Below are 21,328 nucleotides of genomic sequence, written 5' to 3'. Positions count from 1 at the left end.
GCATCGGCATAGACCCCGCCACCCCGGGGACGTGCGCGCCACCCAAGGGCATCGGCATAGACCCCGCCACCCCGGGGACGTGCGCACCACCCAATGGCATTGGCATGGACCCCGCCACCCTGGGGATGCGCGTGCCACCCAAGGGCATCGGCGCTGCTGTGGACGGCCCCCTCCTCCTAGGCGGGCAGCGTGCCTGCTCCTCGCGTGACCCAGGGCGGCCTGGCCCCCGGACAGGGCGGCAGCCTGCACCAGGCAAGTCTCGGGGTAGCTGGTACCTGCAGCGCCTGGAGACCCTGTCACAGCCAATTCGCGTGCCCATAACGGATTTCTGCACAAACCTCACTTCAGCTCTTTCCAAAGACTAAACAAGAATTTTACATTTTATGCCAAAACCATCTCACAGTAGCTTTCCAGCGTGCGAACGAGCCAACCGAGCGCAGATACCGGCGACGGCAGGACCGCACGAGGTAGCTCACACGCGCGGACCACGACCTGCCCGCGCGGCACAGGGGAGCAGGGAGAAGAGCCGGGGCTGCTCGCGCCCAGCAGGTACGTTTTCTGCAAGCTGCTGTGCCCCGCGGTCGGGGGCCCCCCTCACTGCCCGCCCAGCGCGGCGAGGTGGGGAAGGCTTCCCACCCGAGGACGTTTAGGCTCCCAGCCCCTGCCGGGGGGGAGGCTGCTGCTCCTTCCTGACGCGCGCTGCGGTCCCCCGCTCGCCCGGCTTCCCCAGGCTTTTCCTTCCCGCTGCGCGTTAGCCCTTCACTGGAGTGGTTTCTACAGGTCTGAAAGGGAGCAGACGGACTCACTTTTAACGTATGGAGAGATGGAGTGGAAGAGCTGCAGAAACTTCCTGGAGAGCCCTAACTAAGCCCAGAGCAACAGGGCCAAGGCCTGCTGCACCGTTCCCGAGGTGGCGGGGCCCGACCCAGCCCGGCCTGGGGAGCTGGGGTGCTCCCGGGGAGGACGCCAGCCGGCAGGAGACCTGGGCCTCTCCCCAAGCTCCCCAGACATGCTACAAGACCTCAGCTAAGTCACTTCTCCTTCCCAGTCTCACTCTGTAAAACGGTGACAAAACTTCACAGGAGGCTCAATTCATTAATGCTGGAAACGTTCATATACAGCGGTGAAGATTCACCATAAATATGCAAATCCTCAAATAAAAATGGATTTACAGGGGGAGGAGAAACCACGCGTGGGGCTGGGAACACCCAGACTTTGGCGTCTCCTCCTAGCCATTCCTCCTCCTGTAGTTTCCTGCAAAAAGACTGTTCTGAGATACGCACCGCTCTCGTAATATGATTTTTGTTCAACAGTCTAATATATTATGTCTACATTTACTAACACAGGATAGAAAACCATCTGTATTCATGAAAACCTGCAAGTCTACCAGCTCTCACACATACAAACAGAAGCAATTCCAAACACTGTGTCGTATTTAGAAGGCTGCTTTGAAAATCTGGCTCTTAGTATCACCTTTGGTTGCTAAATAAACTTGTCTGGAGATTAACCACAGCCCACACAAAAATAGTTACAAAACAGTTTTATGACTTTGAGTAGAAATGGGTGTTGGCAAAGCAGCAAGACCGATTTTTTTTAAACTAAGGTTGAAATGTTAAAAAAAAAACAACAATATAGCCTCTATAAGCAGATTCTCCATGGTATATAAATATGCAGAGACCCAGAGAATGTGAAGTGCTCATTTTTAGAGCAGGGACTTTCGGCAGGGTAAACACTTGCAGACCCCAAGCGCCAGCTCTGTGTGTACAGAATCTCCAACTGCGAAAAGAAAACAAATAGCAGAGTTTCATTGCTTGTAATCAGTACTTTTTTTTAATGCCTGTGTTTAGAATAAAGCTGGATCGCATTTGGAGTGGCTTGGAAATTCATTGTCTAGGCTTCGGTCTCCAGCGGTAAACATCCTACGATATGTATATAATACAGCAACTATTTTTGTACTTCAAAGTCTTCCCTCTCCATTTAGGAAGGTGCAGGATACAAACAACCTCCTTTTTTCCCCTTTGAGAGAACAGTGGCTTCATTGCTTTTCTTTATGGAGCAGAGATCCCTCCTCGTACTGCCGCAGACTATATTCATTTGCAGAGAAATTAGATACAAACATCAGACTGCAAATTGCAGTTCAGAAAAATCACTCCCTGGAGAAACAGGGGTATAATGGGGGGACTGCACAGCCCAGGAGCCTTAGCATCGCAGCGTCCCTCTGGGCGCAGGCTCTCTTGTACACAGGAACTCGCTGCTGTTGACTCTTCAGATCAAATATCCTGCAGATGAGGAACTCGGGGACACCAAGGAGAGATGTTCAGCTGGTACAGAAAGCCCAGCGCCCCACTGCCAGGCCGGGACTGCAGTCCCGCGCACCGCAGCAGCCCCGTCGGAGCGGGAGACTTGGGCCATCCCGACAGGGGAAGGGAAAGCTCAGGAGCAGGGTTGAAAAACGTATCTTTTGATTTTGAGCAACCTAGTGGAAATCTGGCTGCTCAACATTTCTCAAAACACCAGTCCCAACCGTCTCCCGCTGATTGTCCAAGGAGCGAACAGCCAATATTAGTCAACGATCTGGGAAACGTCGGCTCGCCAAGGTCACGTAAGTCTGTGGCAGGAGAAGTAACAGGATCATCTGGCTCCTCTCCTGTTTCTCAGCCACAAAACTTTCTTCCTCCCCTAACAATTACATCTGTGGGTTTCCTTAACAGTTTTTTTTTCACATTCCTGTTTAAACAGCACAGGGAAAAGGAAGAGGAGACTTGATGTGGAAAATTAGTTTTGGAAATGTTAAGCAGCGTAGATTTGCCAACTCCTGTTCCTCCAGTCAGTTCATTTTAGATACTCTTAGCTCTCACCGAAACCCTATTTTTAGGCTGTATGTCAGATTTCACAGCTGAGACTGATAGGCTTTTTCTAAAGGCTTTTCCCTGAGAAGTAAAAAGGGAAAACAACATGGAAATTGTGCTTCTCCCTTTGTGCTGCTGGGGCCCCACCACCACTACGGCAGGGCAAAGCTTCAGAGGGACCCAGCCTTACAGAAACGGCTTTTTTGGGAGATACCAGGTCTTCTACACCCAGAACGGCCAGCAGAGCCTGGAAAATGTCCTAGCTCAGCCCCAGGCTGGCAGGTGGGCTCTCCTGGCTGCCTGGCCAGGCTCTCTGCATTCGGTGCATTCGGTGGCCCCCACTGAGCTGCAGCATTTGCTGCGTTAGCTGAGGAGAGAGGGCTAGAAACGCCGAGGTGGCACCTCTTGCTACAGCCAAGTCTGGGCGAAGCCTCCGGCAGCCAGCGCGGTCTCAGCCGCAGGGGTTGCTCAGCGCTTGTCATGCCGTAGGACATGCACATTAAAGAAATTTACAGTTTCTACATGGTTATTTCCTGAAGCTAACAGGTGTCTATAAAGCCAGCTTCCAACTTTGTCCTGCCATCCAAATACAGGGAAATTGAAGTAGGTTGGAATTTTTTCTAGAGCTTAAGATCTTTGCTTGTGGCTATTGTGCTCGGCTCACACCCATATCGACAACCCTTCCTGACACAACGGTGACGTAGTGAGGGCATGTCATCCACATATAAAGCAATGTCTTGATGTCAATGAATAAAAACATTGCTATGAGGCATATGCTGTTGCAGTGTCACTAAGCATTTTTATCCAGTATTCTCACAGATATTAGAGAACGGCCGATGCCAATGCAGGGCACGCTGAGACCATTCCAGAGCCACTTACGCAGAAGGGGCTTTGGACAAATAATCTAGCTAGATTTTGGGTTGCAGATCGATATGCCTGGATATTTGACTACACAGTTTTACCATTGAAAATGTAGAGTCACTTGGCTCACTGAGGGCGGTGAGTTCACACAGGTGTACCCGAGCGTAGAATCCATCTCCCAAGGGTTTGCTGGTGCTTCCTGAAGCTGACAAGATTAATTTAGCAATTTGGAAATCTGTTGCCAAGCCTAAGTCCCCAGAAGACTGCATAGCAATAGGGAGATTAAAAGCAGATGGTTCAGCAAGCAAGGTTTTCTAGTTAAATTTTTAACAGACTTGAAATTCTTGGGCTTCATATCAGCATCTTCGTTCTCTCCTTCAGTCCGGCATGTATTAGTATTGTTTGAGCACCCCTCCGCAGAGAGTGAAGCCAAGCACATCACACTATCCCTGCAGCATCAGAGAAGATATACCCCTTTACGATAGGTGTAATGCAAGGCTCCGGGAACGCTGACTCCAGCTCAGCTAAGGCACTGCATGGTTCGAACACCTCCACGTAGTGTAGTTAATTCCCACAAAAGGATGCTGGTATTTCAAATATGAAGAGAGAGAATATTTTAGGGAGGGGTTTTGGTAGCTGAGCCTGTTGAGCACAATCTAAGTGCCGTTCCAGTTGACAAAGAGCCTCCTCCATGGAGGTGAGGTATTTGAACAAGAGGTAAGGAATGGATCTTGGGACTCAGCTCCAACACATCACTCCACAAACCCGGTAGTTAGCTCATTTTTGGACACGCTTGGACACTCTCTGTCAGCCCAGCCCTGCAGGAGGTGTGTGGCTGGACTGGGTGCTGCAAGGGTTCAGGCTGTCCATGTGCCCAGGCTGCTGGAGACCTTCAGGCATGAGAGGAGCAGCCAGAAACAAAACCAGTTGTGGAATTAACCTAGCAAATGTGAATTGCCCTATCTGACCTGCTCTCTGTCTTGTCCCCCCTGTCCTGACTTGGCTTTGACTTGCAGTCAGCTGTCCACAGCTCAGTGGCTTCAGGCTCCCTGTCAGCCAAGTGACATCTTGACCCTGGCCAGGCCAGCTCCAAGCTTCAGGGTGTCCAGGCTATTTCTTCTCTAGATCTTTAGTCTCGGATGCTCATCCTGAGCTCTCATTCATAACATGAGCGCGACGAACAACAAGGCACATCCAAGCAAGAGCGCGTATGGCTGAATCCCTAGCTACTTGCCCCAAGCCCCCACAATTAACCTCGGAAATGGAAAGAAGCATCCCCCATCTGTCTGCGAGAGATCTGGCCTCGCTGCAGAAGCAGCAGTTAAAACAAACTCCCAAGCTTTCCACATAACACCCAGCAAAACACCAAATACAAATCAAATACACAGAACATCTTCTCTATCAGGCGTTTCTCCCTCTCCAGCATCTTAGGAAACATCTTTATAACCTGCGCCTGTGGTCACAGCTATCACCACCCCACGCAGGCACCGAAAGCCTCGACAGGCAGCAAGGACACACGACCGCCCTTTCTTCACGTGCTCTGCATTGCACAGGCCTTAGGATTTGCTTTTGAGAGGTCACTTCAGGTAGCTCTCCCAAACACACTCTGAGGGGACCGAGTAGTAGCAACTATTTCTCTCCATGAATGGCAAAAAAGAGATTTGTGGAAGCAGGCTTTTTTTTTGCAGAATACCTCATGATAACCCCAATACCAGGCAGCCTTCCCCGTGACAAGCCACAGGGATCGGCTACCGAGGCACTGTGGACACAGATTTCCCATCTTCCATGTCAGTGCCCTCCCCGTATCCGAATAAGGCAACCTAAACCCCAGCGTTTGATGCTCAACTTCAGGACACAGCTGGCCTCCTTCTCCCAATCTCTGCAAACAGATTTGCAGGAGTGTTTCAGACGTGTCCCCCATTTCTAGGTGCCTGCTTTGTCCCGCAGACCTGTACGCCACAGTGTGCTCCCACTTTCCCCTCTCCAAATGTGAATTTGAAAGCAAAGTTAGTTGCGAGAACAAAAAACTCCACCTACAAAAACTGAGGAGGCCTGCTTTGTAAAACCAAACTCCAAAATACATTTGGGCTGATGAATATAGTGGCCAAACCTCAACTTAAATCTTCCATATGAAGTGTAAGGAATCAAATAACCATCCAGAAAAGATGTCTGCAAAAGAACTTGGCTCATAATATTTTCATTTGGATTAAATTAAAATAATTGTAAATCTTCAGTGCACAGCATGAGAGCTCCACTCTGTGTAATACTGTACGTATCCCATTAAGCTTTATACACAAAAATGCTTTGAAAACCACACTGAGTTGTCTTTCCTTGGGAAAGTGAGCCTGCACCAGTTGCAAAATTGGAAGAAAGCAGAATAACCTCTGTGCGTGAACTTTCTCCTTTGCAGTTCACCGGAGCTAAAAGAGGCAGGGGAAAAGGAGGGGCAGGAGACACATTCCTTGGAAGGAAGGGGAAAAGCATCATTTCACGCTGATCTCTTCGGGCAGCGTTAAGCCTCAGCTGTGCATGAATCAGAAGCTAGGGCCAAGACAACGATCTCACACATAAGCACGGTTTATCTAATGACCCATTCATAAAGATGTCCAGGTTCAAACTTCCTGGGCATCCCGGAGGTGTAAGGAAAGGAGGTATCTGGCCTCGGAGGTTCCCCCCACCTCAGAACCCAGCCCTGTTTGCAGCAACTGAACTCTGCAGGGAGCAAGAAACTCTGGACATCATCTGCCCAGCTTTTTGCTAAACTCGGGGGATCAAGAAAAGCAAAGGAGGTGAAAATCACCTCCATTCACACTCCTGTTAAATTGTGGCTCATCATCACAGACTAGACTTTGATAACGTGATCAGAAAGCTCAATTCATGTGTTGGATGGGAATTTACAGCACATCGTATGTGCAGTTGCCTGTGAAAACCGTGCTAACTCCTGCCTCCCCTGCCCTGATTTTGGATCCTCTCACTCCCACCCTTCTCTCTTGACAACCCCTACAGGCATTCACAGAAGGAGCTTGAGGAGAACCTGGGAAGAGGAAGAGCGTTTGCAGACCCTGCCTCAAGGGCAGTCCCAATCGGATGAAACACAGACATTCTCAGCCATGTGATGAGACTGCTCAGCCTCTTCTCATACACAGCACAGCTGGATCTGGCCCTTGAGGTGACTGCAAAATGGAGATGCTACGCAAAGGTAGTGTCCACCCAGCATATCCTGGGCCACCACCAGATCACCATAAGGCCCACATATACTGTGTCCTGTGCAACACAGAAACCTCCCGCAGGCTCACCATTGCATGTTGTCAGCTTGTGCTTTTACTGCATGGGAAGCTGGATCTCGCCCTGAGCATCAAACTGTGTTGTCCTGGGACCTTTCAATTCCTCCTTTCCAAAGCATTACGTTTTGTTGGAGCTCAGCACTATCCTGTGTATTTCACTTCAGAAAGAACAGAAAACAAGAGAAAATGAAACCTTTATCTCCACTTGCCAGGAAGAGAAAGGAAGTTTTTCCTAACGGTCAGAGCAGAAGACCTTGGGTCTTCTTACTGAAGCTCCCATTGACCTTGCAAGGCTTGGATTAATCATTCCATTTTGCTAGCCCTGTTGTAAACTGAGTATTAACATCCCCTTCCCACAGTTGTATTGGCACCAACAAACAACCCTGAAGAGGTTTAAGAATCTTGGCTAAAGGGGGCAAGGCACGGCAAAGGTTAATGATTAATTGGCACAGTTCTGCTCATTAGTCCTTGTAGAGGAAGAGTTAAGAATAAGTTAAATCCCAACACATGAATTCATTTCCAGAGCTCTTTCTGAAATTCTCCTTCATATTGGTGCCAATAAATCTTGCATTCCAGCAATGCTTCTCTAATATAGACATAAATTCTTATTTCTAGTTGGCCAGATTCATGACAAAGGGAAGAATAAAGCAAAATTGCATCGAGTCATTTATCTATCTCTATCCTGCAGTCTTCCTTCCCAGTACTCCTGAAGCTCTCCCAGCTGGAGGCAGCCAAGAGCTCCGCACGTGGCGTTAATGGAGCCCTTCTCCCACAGCGTATGGCTTCAGCCGCCAGCGGGGACCACAGCTGCAAACAAAACTCTCACATGCTCCCGAGTAAACCCAGCTGACAGTGTGGGCAACACCTTGCACCTCCGAAACAAAAGCCATACAAAGATTTCAAAGTGCTTTGCCAACGTTCATAATTTAAGACAATATACATCCTCCTAAAGATGGCAATACTGCACCCTCCCTTTGCAGCTGAAAACCAGAAGTATTAAAAGATGAAGCGGCCGAGGGGCACAAAGGAGCGCGAGAGCACTGCGCAGTGCCCTGCGCACAAGCCCATGCCGTCACAACAGCTGGACTTTGTGCTGGTTTCGTCAGGCACTGTAACCATTGCCGTAAGCTTCTGAAGTTTGCTTTACATAATCCATTTTCCCATATTATTTCCTAGGTTATCTTCTTACTTACTGTTATCCCATTCCCATCACCTGTATGTCCTTCCCTATTCTGAACGTTACTGGTTTATACCTGTACCAGTTATGCAGTCCATATTACACTGTCCAGTCTGCAGTGACCCTGGAAACCAAGAGCATCTGCCGCTTCCACATTGTTCAGACCTATCTGCTTGATGAAACAACTACAATGTTTTAGCTCTTCTCCATACATCATATCAGGAGTTTACTAATAAGCTATTACACACACCTGACTTGTCCTGCCTTTCCTGCCCAGGGTGGACGCTTCCTGACACAGCAGAAGCTATGGCTTTTATGAGGTGAGCTTTCCCTTCTAGGAGGAAGCTGGGTTGTTAAGCAGGGTCTGTTCTAGCTCCAGAGTTTTGTTCAGTACAGGCTCTGTTTACTGAATAACCCTCAAAGTTTCAGACCCCAATTTAAAAGTTTTAATTGACGCACAAAATCAAGTTACATGAGACGACGTCTCTCCTGATGGAATTCTCCCGGCAGATTTGGTGACTGGGGAGTGTAAAAGCCAAGATTTTGCTTTCACTTCACTCCCACAAAATATACCTTCTCACTCTATAATTAATCCCAGTGAAATGAAACACAGCAACCTGACAGATTCACCTGTTGTGGTGCAAAGTGCAAAAAGGATGATTGAATATACGGCTTCAGAGGTGCAGTTTGGCTTTTCTAAGGTACCTTTTTAATGAGCACCTTGTACATGAAGGCAGCTGGGTACAAGATAGGCCAAACGGATAACAACAACAGGATTCTCAAAAACCAGATAGAGGTGAAGCAATGCTGTGCTATACTGGATTATAAATGAGAAAAGCAAATGTAAAGACAGTCTGTCTCAGGAAAAGCCAAAACCAAACACAAGGCTCACTCCAGCCAAAGTACAAGCTGAAAGCAGAGGATAGTTGACTTCTGAGCTGTCCTGAAGCAAAGGGCTGAATTCACACCTAAGGAAGAATGATGGAAAAGAAACTATATGCAGTAAAAGCATCAGGAATACAGTGGTATTCTTGTAAGTGTAGTGGGTTTCCTGACTCAAAGTCGTTGGTGTAACCTGATGTAGCCCTGCCAAGAGGGCAGGGCACACGTTCCCTGCTACAGCGGTCTCATTTGATGGTTCCACCTTTACAAAGAAGTAGCGTAATGTTAGTGTGTAGTATTAATACATCTCCTGTGGTCCTTTCCACTTTTGTGATGCAGAAGCTGTCACTAGGGTAGCTTTTAAAACTGGATACTTAAGAAGGCTACAAGATGAATATCAAGGGAACAGTCAATATAACTTCATGGAAAAAAAAAACACTACAAGTACTTATTTAGGCTTTTTTATACACTGAGTCAAGATACAGGTGTAAATTATGCCACCCTGGGAGGAGGCAGATAACCCCTGTGCTTCTGAGATAGCTGCTGGGCACCTTCTCCCCTCCTTACCCTTCCCCAGGCAAGAGCTGGAGGAGGGCAGAGTCCAGGTCTGCCCTTCCCCGCTAGGTTACTCCCCTCAAGGAGTAACCCCTGAGCATGGATTGCTCTAGTTCCTTGCAAAAGGTGATGAAGGCCTAACCTAGTCCCCGTCCACGAATGTCTGACCTCTACGCTGTAGGCTAAGACAAGAGCCTAACCAGCTGAGCAGCACACTGGGGCCGTGAAGCTGGCATGAACTACGCTGGGGACAGGGCGATGTGTGCTTTAACTTGCATCTCCGGGAGCCTCTCCTGAGCTTTACCTGCTGCACGAACTACCTGCTGGCCTCCTCTACGCCCATCTAAAATATACCCGTTCAGATTAGAATTTCTCTTCTTCAAGAGAGAGATCGAGACCTGACACCAAATAGAGATTTCTTAGAAATTCATAGAGCTTGAGAGCACAAGGAGATCCTAAAAGACAGAACTGCCCTCATCAAAGAACAATAAAAACTTCAAGGTTATACTGGCATTGTGCTGAGGACATACTCTGCAGGTAAGCCATGGGCTGACAGCTCAGGTTCAACTGTAATATTTAAGGCACGGTTCTTGATGAATATACACAAAATATGGTACCATAGATGCTGCTAAATAATTTTGCAGTAGGATCAAGCAGATACAAAAGATGATAAACAATATTATGGCAATGAAATAATGACATTTTATACTTCAGAAGACTAGGATACAAAGCTGAGATTTTAGTGCTGGACTTCAGTCATCATTATACAATAGTAATTTGAATATCCTAGTAAAGGACATGTCACAGGAAAAATCATACAAAGCTTGGCTGCATTTTAGCTGTATCAATTAAAGTTGTACAACACAGTACGACATCATATAACGAATCTGATTCTAGGCAAGTATTTACATAGTGCTATTAAATGACAAGGGTTTGGTTTAATTGGTGAGTAAATGGAGCTCGAGGTTGCTAAAATAGTCTCTAACAACCAAGAAGATCACTGGGGCAGAACAAATTGTTTTACTCTGTTTTGCGTGTCTGCATTTTAAGCCTTCCAGACACTATAGTAAATGTAATAATAACATTGTATAATGAAGATTGTTTGAAATAATGAGTGCAGGGTGAGAGGGTGAAGCAGTGACTTGCACAGCAGTATTTCACCAGGGAAGCAGAGAGAAGCTGACAGAGTTTCTGGCTGGAAAGGGGTGAGGAAAAATGGATCACTGTGATACAACTAAGTGGAAATCTTTCAGAAGCAAGGAAGGCAAATTAGTTATGTAGGACAGCTTTAGCTAGGCTCAGTGAATTGCTGCAGTACCAAGAAAGCTTAGTGGTACTGTAGGCAACAGCCAGAGCACTAGAAAATGGTGAAGAAAGGTTTGGAAAGCATAGACAGCCAAATGCAGATCTTTCATAAACTTTCATGCAGCACTCACTTGAATGGAGGAGACATTGTAGGTCCATCCCTTCAAACATTGCAGTCCCAGTGGTGAGACCACAAGACTGCTCTGGCCACAGGAACACATCCTCACATGTTCTCAGCACTTCACCTTACTCTCAGCATCTCCGTTAGCAGAGCTTTACTCCTCCACATGTCTCCAAAAGAGGCTGCAAATACCATCTGGATGAATCTATGAGCCAGGATAATCTACCCCAGCTGGAAAGCTGACCCAACTTATTTAATGCAATGGAATAGTCGTGATTTTTTTTCTGTTGCATTGACTAAGTTCTACCCAAATCAGCTAAGAACTCTCTAGGCATTGGGATTATCTACCACAAAAAGCGGAGTGGAAATCCCCAGCTAGGAAAAAATATATACGTTTAATAAATGGCTCTTCAGACAAAAAAGAAAGAGGAGGAGGGGAAAGAGAGGAAAAGGTTTGTCGTTGTGAGATCATAAGAGTCCAACCATGCAAGTGATGACTAACTGTAATCTTGTGTTTCAACAAGATGAAGAAAAACATGTTTTTGAAATTGTTAAGCCTGGTGTTCCCAGCCAACAGATATTCTTTTATTGGCCTGTGAGTGACCCTTTCAGCTTGGGCTTTCCTCCAGCCTGTGGGCCTATGGCAATGATTAGAGAGTAGAAAATCCCTGCTACTGGCCAGCTGTGCTCCAAATTACCGCAGTCAACTGTGCCTGTAACTGCGACTGCTTGTTTCCACGGAATTGCATCAGAATGACCTGCTCACCCCTCGCATCATTCATACCTCGGCAATCGCTCTCCCTGCAGATAAAAATCTCTTTCTTCTTCAGTACACGCACAAAAGCATTGTGAGGACACAGTCAGTTCCTGATCGCCTAGGGAAAGGGGGGAGCAGATAACCCTGAGCTCACATAAGGAGAAAACCAAGTCCTAATTCAGGCGAGAGCAACCTGGAGGGAGTACTTTGCAAACTGAATGACCAAGTGCCCCTCTCCTACCTGAGCTGAGCCTCTCATGGCCTCTCCTTCCCAAATACAGCCAGCCTTCGCCCCCCTCTCCAGCCCCTCTTCCCCTTCCTAGCCCTTCCACCATGGACTTAAGGAATTTGTACTTGTAAATTCTACACTCAGTGAATGTAATTCTGTCCCACAGCAGCTGATGGCAGAGGCGGCTTCTGTGTGGTCCAAGCCAAGGGGAAAGTCATTTCAGACTGCCCTAGAGACTGCAGAAGTACAAGCGAAATCAGAGGAGAAGGGTGCTTTGGTGGCTCAGATGAGAGAAGAGTGCCCTGTTGCAACTGGCATTTTGAACCGCGGCGATGGGAGGGAAGGGGGGAGACTATAACATCTCAGAAAGCTGGAGGACAAAGTTCAGCAAGATCCTGCATGGTCTAGGTAGAAATTTTTGGATCTAAGACAACAGTACAAAGGAAAATCCCTGTTTTGGTTTCAAGATGGGTCAGGGCAGTCATGGAGAGAGAGAGAGAGAAAGAGGAGGAGAGCTGAGAATTCACCTCCTATGCTTTTAAAAGAAAAGCCAGAAAGAAGAGGACAATCCACTAAATGTAACAGACAGTGATATAAGCAAGATGTCTGGGGAAAAGAGACTATTTTCTTAATAATAAGCTAATATAAGCAAATGTAAATGAACTCCCTTCGTGCACAGGTTGCCGTTGGATGGACATTTTCGTTGCAGCCCCTCCTACCCTATCCCACAGCAGCTATTTCTGGTCTGGCCCCTCACACGGCAGGGCACTCCTGTTCCCAACAATGACTGAGGCCCGGGACTATTGTAAGATACAAAAAAATGAAATATGTTCCCATTAAAAAATGTGGATGATAGCAATTAATTCCACATTTTTTGTGAATAAATATCATGTGTTTTGTGCCAGAGCAATTTGGCTCATTCGCAGAAGCTAACAGTGACCCATAAATCTAGTTTCCCTGTTGCTCAACAGACCATCTCACTCTGCAGACCAGATTTTGCAGCAGAATAGGTTTTTCTTCTTTCTTTCAGGCAACACGTTAAATGGTACTTGCTACCCATCTTCCTGTTGACCTATGGATTACAAAACTCACTCAGAGCTACTGAGGTCAGAGCAGACTTTTGACTGCCTGGGGTTTTCACCTGGCTCTGACATTGGTTATTTTGATTGCAAGAGCTGCCCCACCATTTCCTAAGAGTGATGGCATTTGTCTGAAGTCCAGGAATAGGATCTCTCCCCTTGTCTTTTGCAAAAGCTGACAGCATGGATGTGCTACAAGCACCCCTGCCCCCATGGCTCTTCGGGACAAGCCCATCCTGCTTTCCCCTTTACACAACCAGGGAAGAGCTCTTCCCGTGGGTCGGTGAGCCTAGGCTTGTGTATAACACCAAAGGATCAACATCTGAGTACAGAAAGGTCAATCACTCAGAAAAAAAAGCTAAGGTACTCCTAGTTTTGCCCAGTTGTATTTATTTTGTTTTACTCCACTGATTTCACCATACTGAAATCAATGGAATTACAAAAGTGTGAAACTGAAGTCGGCCTGTATGGATTTGGACCGTCAGTTTTGAAGCTTTACAGATGTCTGCTGGCCTTACATGGGAGGAGCGTCATTATTTTATTGACCAAACTCTTTCTTGCTTTAATATGGAAAATCTCAATGGCACTTCACTCCATTCGTCTTTTTTTCTTCTTTAGTCATACGATAATGTACACTTATAACCGGTGAATCATACCCCCAAAAAGTCATAAAGAGAAAAATAGCTCATATGTATGCCTCAGCGGTCAATGAATCACTGACGACAGGTATAATGGGAATAATTATATACTGCTGAGAAACTTTACCCAAAGCCCAGCTCAGAAGGCTAGTTTCAAAACTTGAGTTGTGCAGCTGGATCCAAGGTTGCAAGTGCCAGGTTAGGAAATAGCCAGGAGAATTTCAGATTTCTGTTACTGCAAGGAGATATCCTCTCCAAGTGTCTGCTATGTGTTGACAAACTGTTTATACTTAACCAAGCAATAATAATGAATAGACTAAATAGACATTGATTTCTAGGTTTTTAATTCACTTTTAGCGGGAATATATCCTGGCAACAGAAATATGGATGTCAAGCTTTGGATGCCAGCCACTGTTCAATAACTAAGCTATTTTAAGCAGTAAGATGTATTATTTGATATAATAATATATATTTTTAGGGTCTAGTCCTGGAAGTTCTTACTCCCATGAGCTCCAGTCTTCCAATCAAAGTTTCTGGGATTAGACATATAAATGTGAATTTGCAGCAGACAGTGTCCAGACAAGAACAAGTTTCAGTCGCAACGCAGTTAGCTTGCTGCCTCCCAGAAATAGTCAGTCAAAATACAAATGTGAGGCAAGCGCTCCAGAATACAAATGTAACTCCCTCCCTAAGCCAGCTCAGAGAAAGGTGACAACAAGATGACATGTCCACCGCATCATTCCAGCTGTAAAACAGGAGGCTCTGATATCCCAGAACAGTGGTATTACCTATTTTGAAGAGTGTACATTAAACAGAGTGCGCAGGACTGCTCAGCAGTCTGCCTGAGCTAAAGGCTCCACTTCTCAGCTGGATTTGTCTCCTGTGCTGAGCTCAGCTCCAGCTCCAGCTCCAGCTCTGGCAGCACCTAGGCTTTTGCACATCTTTAATCAATGTGCAGAGAGGTCCCACAACCGCCCCTTGCGGGCAAAGACAGCAGCTATTTTGTTTTCAGATCTGCTGAAGCCGGTTACAGAGAAGATGCACAAGCGTGCTCTCTCACAGGTGATACACCCGAGACCACTCTTGTCAATGTATGGTATGAATTGTCTTAAAGTGCAGAATTCCTCCTGCAAGGAAAAATAACAAAATGGACTGAGGACGAATCAGACCAGTTGTGTGCCAATGGCAAACAGAAGTCCATAAGCATCAGATACGCTCTCCGTCCCAAATATCCCAATGGCGCAAGGAAATGGTGCCCAAAACCATCCCGCTCCAGCCACAGCACCTCAGAGCTCTATACCAGGCCCCGCACATAAGGCAACGCAGTGATAATCACCCGTACCTGGGAGGAGGAGGTGGTTACGTGGACTGCTTCAGTGGAGAGAAAGAGGCGCCTTCTGAGAGCAATTCATCTGATCCATCTTAGACGTCTGTCTTAGGATAAGCTGAATCACCCTCTGGAGGTTCCCATTTCTCCTTGTCAACTCCAAAGAGAGCACGGCTCCAGCCGTGACCGGCTCAAATATAAATGTCTCATTTCTGGATGCCTTGAGTTAGAGCAGAAATATCTCACCCTTAGTTGGGAAAGTAGTTGAAAAGAGATGAGTGGTTGCTGTTGCATTTCTGGGAAATGTGAGATATTATATGATTTGTTAATTTATTCCAGAGTTTCCCTTTATGTTTTAACAATACTGTTCAGTATTCAATTCAAATCATAATGCTTAATGGCCTGTGGTCAGCTAGGCTTATCCTGCATTTCTGTGCCAGCTAAAAAAATAAACAAAGCTGTGTCTACTGAATGGCACAATTAGAGAGATTTATCCTGTTCCTGCTCCAAAACCCGCACCAGAACATGAAAATACTGTTTCAGCTAAATTTGGAGAAGACGGGATAGTGCTTTACATCCTGCTGCAGAGGACTATGAGAGCTGCACAGTGCGTTCAGGTGAGACCATCTTCAGGGAACATGAACGCTAAGGACAGCTTTAAATGAAAGCTACTGTCACCTCAGAAATGTCTAGTGGTCTCAGTGGGATCCGATGTGTTGGGGGCTGCACGTTTACTTAGGACATGTTTCCCCCACTGAGTTACCTCAGCTGAAAACCTGCGTGCAGTCCTCGCTCCACGCGCCACGGCTGCCGAAAAGCTCCGAGTCTGCAGGGTGCCTGTACCGGGCGCTGGAGGAGCACCTCCTCCCTCGGAGGAGCCGCCAAGGCGGCGCCACGCGCGCCAACGGCACTGCCTGCGCTGCCCCGGCGTCGAGGAGAGTTAACTGCCCTGCCGGCTTCACTCTGATGCAGGTGATCGCCCTGAGCAGAGCTAGTCCCTGCCCCAAAGACTTGACAACCAAACCCCCACAAAGCGCGGCAGGAGGCAGAGACACGAAGAGATACAGCAGCTCTTGCAAAAGCACACCAGCTGCGCAGCTGGGAACAGTATTTAATGCCCGATTGTCCCAGTCCGGTGCAAAAAAAAGCAGCTTGCTGAAGACACTCCGCATCTCAGCCAGCAGGAAGCAAACTGGCCTCTTCAGCCTAGAGATGTTTTTCTCTCTTGATGTCGCCAGCTCTTGAGCAAAACTGAGATTACAAAATTGTTTAAAGCTAGACCCAAAGTTGACAAACAGTCAGTGAACGCAAGGAGAGCCACACCAGCAGAGGACCTGGCCAGCAACACGCCCCTTTTGCTCCTAACCTCTGTTACTTGCTTCATTCCTTCCTAAATTTCACTGCAGGCCTCTTCTGCTGTCCCCAGCTTCAGGCATGAGCGGACGCACATCTCCTCACCCCAGCGCTCCTGTAGTTAGGCACCGCCGAAGCCCTGGTTTGAGAACCAGCGAGGCGCAGGGCAGCTCCCAGCCCTCAGGGCGCGCAGAGCCCGCTGCGCTCCAGCCGGTCGCCCTGCGGATAGCCAGCCCAAAGCGCCAGGCGCTACAGGAACCCTCCGAGAGGTGCAATATTAAAGTCATAACGTACAAAATGTGCGCCAGGCCGAGCCAGTCTGCATGAACTCACCAGTGAGCCTTGGTAGGCGGCACCCGCGGCCCTTTGCAGAGCCCCGCTCCCTCGCAGGGCTGACATGCGCTCAGCTGTTTCACTCCTAATTCATACAGGCAGATCGTCCGTTCTTGGCCCCAAAACCTCGTGGACATCCAGGCCGTGAGTCTGCTGACTGGTCCTTCTCCATGCACTCAGCTTCCTGGTTTAAAATCCAACAGCCAACTTAAATGTCTTCAGAATCCTGCTTTAATTTAATTTCAGCAAATGAGATTGCAACCATTTGAAGCTGGTTTGTGGGTTGTGTGCTTTCAAGAAGACTCCACTAGAAGAGACTTGGGAAAGCTTCCGTTCATCACTCCCATGTCCGTCTGTCCTTCTGCACCTTTTTTGTAGGCCACCGCCTGCTGTGCCACCCCTGCGTTCCTGCTGCTCTCGTGGTCCACACCTCGCTCCTTTTCTGCCAAAAGCCTAACACTTCCCTACCGGTGCCTTTATGAAAGGCAAATAATTACTGTTTGTTACATTCAAAAGGCAATGGCTTGGCCCTATTTTTAAAAACTTAAGGCAAATCTACCAACCCTATCTATCTTTTCTATCCTTTGCTGGAGGTTTGTTCAATTATAATCTTAGGGTGAAAGTGCATTCTAAAACATATCATGCAATGAGACAGGCCATTTTATTTTAAGTGGCTTATACGAAAATTCGAGTGGTTTCTGAAATCTGTGATAGTAAAAGCACAGAACAGAACTATGGGCCATCTCCAAAAATTCAAGCTCTTTCCCAACCTAACCCCAAAGCTGTTTCTGCTAAACAGAAGGCAGCTTGCTGATTTGATAGCAAGGGAGTGAGGATGAGAGGGAATGTCCTAAAATGCATTTTCAAAACACTCTTTCCTCTGTCAGATGTAATAAGCTATAGTTCGGGTTTCATTCAAACGCAGACTCTCCCATTACATACTTTCCTCTCTTTCCCTCCTGCCCCATGAACAGCAGTAGTTAACTGCAGGGTCCCTTGTTTTCTGCTTGAAATGTCTTCAGCATCTTCTGCTTTCCCCAGTTACATCATCATACCCTGCAGATTCATATCGAACTATAACAAAGTCCTTCTATAGCATCTTCTGAAGCAAGATTTCTAAGCCATGCTGTGAATATACGTTAGCTTAAAGCTGCCATTTTAGCTACATTAAAAATCAACTTGGTCAATATTAAACAACACCAATTCAGCACAACCTTTGCATCCAGCCCTACGAAAATCACTCGGTGAGTATGTTTGTTTAATGGACGGACGAATGGATTACCGCTGCGGGTAGGGACCTTGCCCAGCTTTTGGAAGAGCAATGGCTCTCCTCTTTGGGAGCAGGGTGAGGTGCTCAGGCCTCAAGGCAAAGGCACCAGACAAGCCCAGGAGCCGAGTCGGGGCCTCTGGCAGCATGACCTGACATGGCAACACAAAACCAGGGGCTGCTGGCACAGCCCCCCCTGGGCTGCCTGGCTGCCCAGGCTGCCACCCCAGCACAAGAAAACACCGTTACGGGCTTTCATCAGAGCTTAGCAAAGAGGCAAATACAGTGATTTTTACCAGAAGAGCCTCAGTGCAAGAGACCCTCTGCGCAGGGAGGGCAAAACCCCAACCAGCCTTTGCTCATATTTCCTGAAGGCTGCTAAAATCACGTGCTAATCCCGTCAAAGCTTTCTATACCCACTGCCAACGGCGCACACATAAATCTGTTTCATGCTAGTAACCACTACAAAAACACACACAGAGGAAGAACAGTCTTTCTTAGCACGGCTCTGCTTTCAGATTACCCTACTGGGTCACATCACAGACCCAGGCCCAACATACACAGAAATACAGCATCACGCCAGAATACTTTGCAACAAATTCTCCTTTGACCTCCCAACAAGTGTCTTTTCCCCTCCCCACCAGATGGACAGCGCCGCGGGCTCCGGCGAGCCAGGCCGCAGGCTCCACCGTGCACACACACGGCACCGCAGGGACGAGCTCAAGGCGAGGGCGAGGGGGAGAAAAAAATGTATCCTCCTGTTTATCCCGGTCTCACATTCATGCTCTGTTTGGTTGCGAGGAATTCCCTAGTGCCCTCCTAAAATTGAAGCGGGGACCAGCAACCTGCCGAGGAGGGTGGCTGCGATGCTCGGTGGGACGAGGAGAGGGGGCGCGAGCCATAAGCATCCTACCCTGGACACCTCCCACCGCGACCGTGGCTGCTCGTAGATTAATAGCTTTCCCAAGTCTGTTTCGCAATACCTATCGCCCTCCGTTTGCACCAGCTGTTCTGGATTAAATCTCAACAATCTGGTTGTTGTGCCACCACAAAAACTCTCCACCATCTTGCTCTGCTTCTCAGCTGTCTTCCAGTCCGACCACAGACAAACCCATCCATTGCCTAACGAGAGCCTGGTCCAACAGCCATGGGGGCCGATGGGGGAGAATAGCCGTGGGGGCAGAGGGGGAGACTGTTCCCTGAGATGCAGGTGAGGGTGTTGGAGCATCCCGGGGCAGTGCAGAGCCTGCTGTCCCCGCGCTCCCTCCCGTCTCACCGGCAGAGTAAGCGCCGAGCTGAGCACCGACGGCATGGGCACTGGGGAGAGACAGGGCATGGACAGGCAGCAAAGTGGAAAAGTTTGGTTGCTCGGGAGTCACAGGATTTACAATGAAATCCTGGCCCCTTGCATGAGGTCGCTGAATTTAGCCTTGGCTTGCCGTTGCCTGCTGTGGGACTTCAGGTAAGTCAGGCAAACCTCGATGCCTCAGTTTCCAAACCTGTGAAGGTAGGAAAATGAACGTTTCCCCTGCTTCAGAAGGGCTTGTTGAGGCTTGGAAGTTTGCAATGTGCTGCAAGATCAAAGGATCAGAATACATATTCAATACAGGTCCATGCACTATTTGCAATGTCTGGAGGCGTGACAGATTGCTTAGCTTGCAAAGGAAAGCAAGAAAACAGGGATTTCACAAGCCCGTATATTACAATTGCTTGGGGCTTGCACTGGTCCTCTGTGCAATGGGCATGCAAGGCTGTTATTGCACAGCAAGCAGTGAGCTCAGAGGTACTAATAGTTTTAAGACTTGGCCTGATAGTATACTAGAAGGGAAGACACTGAGCTGATTTTTCTCTTTGTGAAAACACAGATTTTTCTTAAGTGTGTGAGCTGCCTCTCAACCATTTGCCCCTTGCAAACTTTTCTCTCTCTTTCCTTCCGTGGCCCTTCAGCTTGGCGGGAAACACAATACAAACCTTGGCATTCACAACTCTGCCGAAAGGTCTCGCATTGCTGCAGAAGTAATGACCCTTACGCTTGTCACAGCCAGCCAACGTCTTTCTTACAGCAGACATGTACAGAGAAGAAAATAAACATATTCTAGGGAAGCACAGCGCTGAGGTCTCTGTTACAGAATTGGAATCAGTGTTTTTATAAACACATATACACAAATACATATGATATGGATCTCTTGTTCCAGCTCTCAGGAAAGGTCACTTAAGTTAGACAACTCGACTGCAGACCTTTTCAGGATGAAAGCTCTTCTCTGCTTTTGTACAAGATAGCATCCGTTCTTTTCGCTCTTCTGTCCCCTCAGAAACTCATGCTGCCGCTCGTACAAACGCAGTCAGCGGCTCTGTCCTCCCCATGATCCTGCTGCGTTCCTGCCTTCCGGCCAAACGGTGTTTTTACCGTTTATGATAATTTCAGGATTGTCACAACTTTTCCTACCTCTCCTATCCTCTGTTCACAGTTCGTACATCTGTCTCGTAAAACCAACCTCCTGCTTGTCGTTAACTCTTCCCAACAGCCACACGTGGCATACTGCGAATACAAAAGATGGCCTTGACATCCCCATCGGTGCACACATACATTCACATACCTTTTGTCAGCTTTGGGGGATCCAGCTGCAACATCTCTCTTTTATTTAAGTATCTTAACAGGCAGGAAAACGTTTGGCACAGATTAAATCCTGATCCGGTGCTCAACCAAATCAACGAGAGTTTCGCACTGACTTGAGCGAGCTTTACCGGCTGGGGCCGCGAATGCCCACGTGGTGCTGGGCACGCACAGGTCACGCTGACTCTAGCCGAGCACTCAGCGCTTGGCAGCCTCACGACCTCATCTTGCCAATACAAACAGAAAGGACAAAAGGCAAGCAAAAATCAGAATAGGTGTTTTTTATAATTCACCTAGGCTCCTGATTTAGGGCTGACAGACAGAAAAAAAAAAAACATTTTAAAAGGTGCAGAAAACACAATGAGATAAAAATGCAATAAGTCTCAGGACCTACAGCTGCCAGGAAAGCTTGATTTTTGTTCAGTAGAAAAGAGCATGTTATCAGAACATATGATTGAACTGTGGAAAGCTATGGAAGGAACCTGAGACAGTGGAAATGACTGAAATTTTCACATGAAGCTTTCAAGTACAAGAATCTCAAGCCTGACATGAAAACTAAAAAGCAAGCAAGAAATAGCTTGCTTGCAAAACCTTAAGAAAAAGTGGTCAAATGAAAGCCCACATTAATGCCAGCATTACCCAAGATCATCATTACAGAAACAATGCTGGTGAGCAGACAACAGCAATTTCTGGACTT

At 47.5% G+C, this 21,328-nt stretch overlaps 1 long non-coding RNA gene across 1 annotated transcript in view; it reads right to left on the bottom strand.

Moving 5' to 3' along the window:
- LOC104146744 (uncharacterized) overlaps positions 1-20,750 on the bottom strand; it is a 77,042-nt gene extending 56,292 nt beyond the window's left edge. Inside the window, exon 1 of the long non-coding RNA XR_011135472.1 lies at positions 20,615-20,750. This is a non-coding gene — a long non-coding RNA (uncharacterized lncRNA). The remainder of the gene's footprint in view (positions 1-20,614) is intronic.
- Between the last annotated feature and the right edge of the window lie 578 nt (positions 20,751-21,328).

This window comes from Struthio camelus, chromosome 19 (assembly GCF_040807025.1).
Source record: "Struthio camelus isolate bStrCam1 chromosome 19, bStrCam1.hap1, whole genome shotgun sequence".
In the NCBI taxonomy this organism is placed as follows: Eukaryota; Metazoa; Chordata; class Aves; order Struthioniformes; family Struthionidae; genus Struthio; species Struthio camelus.
Note: the sequence above shows the minus strand (reverse complement) of the source record. Positions and strands in the feature narration are given on the sequence as shown.